Genomic DNA, 6,506 nt, shown 5'->3' with positions numbered 1-6,506 from the left:
TCTGCGTCCTGTTGCCGCCTGACGAGAAGATAAGTATCCCGATGCGAGAGAGGGGATAAAGGCTTTAAAATCTGCACTGGAAGAACAATTAGTGTTACTACTTCAGTGTGCACAAATGCAGCTCAATTAGACTAATAAATCAGCCCATTGATTGTGCTTCATATCAATGCAAGGCGGCCTCAGTGGAGGGAGCTTGGTTAAGGTCAGTTTTGCTTTATGAAATTGTGATGAATGTGTTTGCGAGTGAGGGGAGCGAGGGACGTCTACATTTCGCGAGCTCAAATGAAGCTTTCAGCACATACACAATGTTGACATCTATAGTTATATTTTGATAAAAACAACAATCATAAATGAATCTTTCTGCACATACACAATGATGACATCTATAGTTATATTTTGCTAAAGACATCAATCATAAATTAATCTTTCAGCGCATACACAATGTTGACATCTATAGTTATATTTTGATAAAAACAACAATCATAAATGAATCTTTCTGCACATACACAATGTTGACATCTATAGTTATATTTTGCTAAAGACATCAATCATAAATTAATCTTTTAGCGCATACACAATGTTGACATCTATAGTTATATTTTGATAAAAACAACAATCATAAATGAATCTTTCTGCACTTACACAATGTTGACATATATAGTTATATTTTGATAAAGACAACAATCAGACATTTATCTTTCAGCACATACACAATGTTAACATCTATAGTTATATTTTGATAAAGATAACAATCATAAATGAATATTTCAGCACATACACAATGTTGACATCTATAGTTATATTTTGATAAAAACAACAATCATAAATGAATCTTTCTGCACATACACAATGTTGACATATATAGTTATATTTTGATAAAAACAACAATCATAAATGAATCTTTCAGCACATACACAATGTTGACATCTATAGTTATATTTTGATAAAAACAACAATCATAAATGAATCTTTCTGCACATACACAATGTTGACATCTATAGTTATATTTTGCTGAAGACATCAATCATAAATTAATATTTTAGCGCATACACAATGTTGACATCTATAGTTATATTTTGATAAAAACAACAATCATAAATGAATCTTTCTGCACATACACAATGTTGACATCTATAGTTATATTTTGATAAACAATCATAAATGAATCTTTCAGCATATACACAATGTTGACATCTATAGTTATATTTTGATAAACAATCATAAATTAATCTTTCAGCACATATACAATGTTGACATCTATAGTTAAATTGTGATAAAGTCAACAATCATAAAATAATATTTCAGCACATACACAATGTTGACATCTATAGTTATATTTTGATAAAGACAACAATCATAAATTAATCTTTCAGCGCATACACAATGTTGACATCTATAGTTATATTTTGATAAAGACAACAATCATAAATGAAGCTTTCAGCACATACACAATGTTGACATCTATAGTTATATTTTGATAAAGACAACAATCATAAATTAATCTTTCAGCACATACACAATGTTGACATATATAGTTATATTTTGATAAAGACAACAATCATACATTAATCTTTCAGCACATACACAATGTTGACATCTATAGTTATATTTTGATAAAGACAACAATCATAAATGAAGCTTTCAGCACATACACAATGTTGACATCTATAGTTATATTTTGATAAACAATCATAAATTAATCTTTCAGCACATATACAATAATGACATCTATAGTTAAATTGTGATAAAGTCAACAATCATAAAATAATATTTCAGCACATACACAATGTTGACATCTATAGTTATATTTTGATAAACAATCATAAATTAATCTTTCAGCACATATACAATAATGACATCTATAGTTAAATTGTGATAAAGTCAACAATCATAAAATAATATTTCAGCACATACACAATGTTGACATCTATAGTTATATTTTGATAAAGACAACAATCATAAATTAATCTTTCAGCACATACACAATGTTGACATCTATAGCTATATTTTGATAAAGACATCAATCATAAATGAATATTTCAGCACATACACAATGTTGACATCTATAGTTATATTTTGATAAAGACAACAATCATAAAATAATATTCCATCACATACACAATGTTGACATCTATAGTTATATTTTGATAAAGACAACAATCATAAATGAAGCTTTCAGCACATACACAATGTTGACATCTATAGTTATATTTTGATAAAGATAACAATCATAAATGAATATTTCAGCACATACGCAATGTTGACATCTATAGTTATATTTTCATAAAGATAACAATCATAAATGAATATTTCAGCACATACGCAATGTTGACATCTATAGTTATATTTTGATAAACAATCATAAATTAATCTTTCAGCACATATACAATGTTGACATCTATAGTTATATTTTGATAAAGACAACAATCATAAATTAATCTTTCAGCGCATACACAATGTTGACATCTACAGTTATACTTTGATAAAAAAAACAATCATAAATTAAGCTTTTAGCACATAAACACAGTTCGGTCCGAACGTTTGACATCCCTGATCTAGAGTGAACGCGCCAGACTTTGTCGGGCACGGTCTTCTCTCCAGCGCTGGTATTGCTACTGTTTGTACTTAGTCCATTTATAGAATGAGGAGAAAGGGGAACTGCACTTTTTTGGAATCTTGCATATTGTTCCCAATTATTATGAGAGACAAGAAGACAAATGTTGTTGTTTTTTTGCATTCTAACATATAAAAATCAGCTTGTTCTTTGGTGGCTAGCAATGCAGCTAATGGGAGCAATCAATTCTACCTCTAAATCACTTGAAAAATGCATTCAAAAACTGTAAACAATACTTCACTTACGTTCCGTAACCTGTATAATAACCAAGCTGTAGCAACATTGTTATTGTAAGAGCCAATACTGAGCAATTATTTTTCTAGCGTAGTAACACATCGGCATGCTTCTGTATTAGCTGTGAAAGCTCGCTATGGAAACAAATAACTTAACTTGTACGTCAGCATTTTTTCCGGTTTATTTGAGTAAGCACTCCCTTTATGTCAAAATAGCATGGCTTCAAATTCCACATTTACAGCGCCAAAGTCCCTTTCACCTCACTTTAACGGCTTCCGTATGCTCTAACGTCTCACCCTTCCTTCGTGCTCGCTTCTAGAAGAAGTAGTTCATCCTCTGTATATTCAGCTTCAAAAAGATAAGGTCGCGATTCCTCATTTGTCCAAAAATAGACGTCTTCGTTGTCTGTTACCAAGTCTGCCATGATTAGAAAAGACACACACGTGTTTGTTTTTCCAAAAGAATAGAATAGAATAGAAAGTACTTTAATCCCTGGGGGAAATTCAGCACCACAGTTCGCTCATAATAAACAATAAACACTTAGGTATTTTTTTACATGTGAATAATATATATTTGTTGCCGGAAGTCGTAAATAAATGCGTGGAGGAAGTTGTTTTAGAGGTTTTGAAGGCTACAATGGTGACTCCCATTCGCCGCATCTTCCAAGCGTTTATCATCTTTAATATCCTAAATTTAAAAAAAGATGTACAGTCAAGGTCAAAAGTTTACATACACTTGTAAAGAACATAATGTCATGGCTGTTTTGAGTTTCCAATCATTTCTACAACTCTTATTTTTTTGTGATAGAGTGATTGGAGCACATACTTGTTGGTCACAAAAAAAATTCATGAAGTTTGGTTCTTTTATGTATTTATTTATATGTTCCTTGGTAAGTTTCACTGCAATAAGACACTTTTGGTAGCCATCCACAAGCTTCTTTTTTGACCACTCCTCTTGACAAAATTGATGCAGTTCAGCTAAATTTGTTGGTTTTCTGACATGGACTTGTTTCTTCAGCATTGTCCACACGTTTAAGTCAGGATTTTGAGAAGGCCATTCCAAAACCTTAATTGTAGCCTGATTTAGTCATTCCTTTACCACTTTTGACGTGTTTTTGGGGTCATTGTCCTGCTGGAACACCCAACTGCGCCCAAGACCCTACCTCCGGGTTGATGATTTTAGGTTGTCCTGAAGAATTCGGAGGTAATCCTCCTTTTTCATTGTCCCATTTAAAGCACCAGTTCCATTGGCAGCAAAACAGGCCCAGAGCATAATACTACCACCACCACGCTTGACGCTAGGCATGGTGTTCCTAGGATTAAAGGCCTCATCTTTTCTCCTCCAAACATATTGCTGGGTATTGTGGCCAAACAGCTCAATTTTTGTTTCATCTGACCACAGAACTTTCCTCTATGTGATGTGTAAACTTTTGATCGCGACTGTATGTTCTGGTCTCTCATAATGATTGTAAACAATAGGCAAAATAGTGCAGTTCCCCTTTAACATGTGCTCTATTTTTTTATTCTCTCAATCTTTCACTTTTCGCTTCCTCTTCTCTGTAGTGTCCACTATGTACAATCAGCATGTAATCAATGCAATATTAGTATCGTCTTTTTTAAAGACAACCAATAAGCATAACTGCTTAGTGGTCGTCGTATAAGTGATGAACATTTTGTGACATAGTGAACATTTTTACCATTTTCTTTTCCACACTGCTATTCAAGTGAACAGATAGAGCCTCGCTCGGACCAGACGGGAGATAGAAGGGTGATTACGAGCACGGAGGGGAAGGCTTCAGTGTGGTGAAAAGTCCTTAATGTTCTTTGACGGTCACGCTTCTGTGTGTGTGCTAACAAGCCAAGCAGGGTGTCATCTCTGCCTTATCGGGCTGCCACTCACCCTCGAAGAATTAGCCGCTTCTGCACGTTTCAGCATCTTATTTGCTTTTAAAGTGTCTTGAAAGATCCTATGGAATCTTGGTACTCTGGATGATTGCTTACCTGTCTAATTCAGCAAAAGACTACATTGTTGGATTGACAGACCAAAGTTTTGGTCAGGACCGGACTATCTCAAATAAGGGTGATATTTGCTTATTTTCTGTCTAATAAGATAATTCTTCTCACTAAGCAGATTTTATGTTAAAATGTTTTATTTGATTTAAGGGTTTTGGTCCTAAATGATCTCAGTAAGATATTACAGCTTGTAGCTGAGATTTGATGACCTATATTGAGTAAAACATTTTTGAAACTAGAATATCAACTGTTGCAAAGCTGTGTCATCAACACTCACAAGTATAAAACTACTTTTTTAAAGTAATAATTTCTTATTTCAAGCATGAAAAAAAAAATCATGATTTTGACACAAATGTGTCTCATAATTAAAACAGATGACAGCCAAATTGACTTTGCTGTTTTATTTTCAATGAAACAATAGAAAAGATGTACTCATATTGTAGTACAGTTGGCACAGTACAGTAAACTGACAGTTAATATTTAAACATTTTACATTTCAAACAATTTTGAACAGAAATAGTTCATGCACATTTAGGTAAATTCTTCAAAATTATAATTAAAACAATTTTGGCCGGGGGCCGGGCTGTATATATGGGCACTAATTGACTGAAAGAGCACGCACTTGGCGCGATGATGTCATGTTATCCATGGAAAAATGCATTTTTAGATAACATGATTTGCCCCGAGAGTAACAAGCTGTAGCCTTGTTGCCTTTTCATTAAGAACAATTTGTTTTTAGTATAAGTTTGTTGGTTTCAAGAAATGTAATGCCGAGCACGAATCATTATGTTAAGATAATGGCACTAGCATTTACTTAATTTAAGAATATTTTTCAACATATTGAGCAAAAAGGTCTATTTTTTTTCTACCAAGAAAAGTACACTTATTAGGGAGAATATACTTATTTTAAGATATTTTTGGGTTCATTGAGGTTAGCTAATTTTACTTGTTTTGGAAAGTCTTGACAAGCCAAATTTTCTTGTTCTAATGGCAGATAATTTTGCTTAGTTCAAATAAAATACCCCTAATTTTTGTATTTTTTTTTCTTGCTTTTAAACACCGACTTTTTGCAGTGCATAAAACAATGCACGGCACCGTACTTTCGGCTCCGATAACTTTGTGCTGAATACGCTTTTCGCTCTAATGACTTCTGAGCCTCAAATCCCGTGAAAGATTGTCACATCCGATTCCGGCGGGCCCGGCATGTTCTGGGAAAATTAAAGAGACGTAAAGGAGAAGGAGGACAAAGGAAGGGACCCGATCCTGATGCAGAAATAATACCGTCACACAAAATAGAAAAAACATCGGACATCAGTTTCCCCTCTCATCCTTAAAGTCAGATCACATTTTTGGCCCCATTTGCCAATACTCTGTGGTCATCTAATAGCCTGAACGTTTACATTTCCGATGTGAATCAAAGTGGCAGTGAATGGAGTGTGTCGAATAACACACTCCATGTGCAGCATAGCAATGAAGGAGCGCTCTCGCTCTTCCTGCCCGTTTATGGCTACAAGCCAAATTCCCATCACTTGGATTGAACATCTTTGTTTACTGAGCAAAACATGCATATTTTTGTCTAATGGACTCACAAAACCCGCATGCGAAGCATCGGGCTGTCAATATTAACATGGAGGCTGGTCCGCCTC

Source organism: Entelurus aequoreus, linkage group LG28 (assembly GCF_033978785.1).
Source record: "Entelurus aequoreus isolate RoL-2023_Sb linkage group LG28, RoL_Eaeq_v1.1, whole genome shotgun sequence".
Classification (NCBI taxonomy): Eukaryota; Metazoa; Chordata; class Actinopteri; order Syngnathiformes; family Syngnathidae; genus Entelurus; species Entelurus aequoreus.
Note: the sequence above shows the minus strand (reverse complement) of the source record.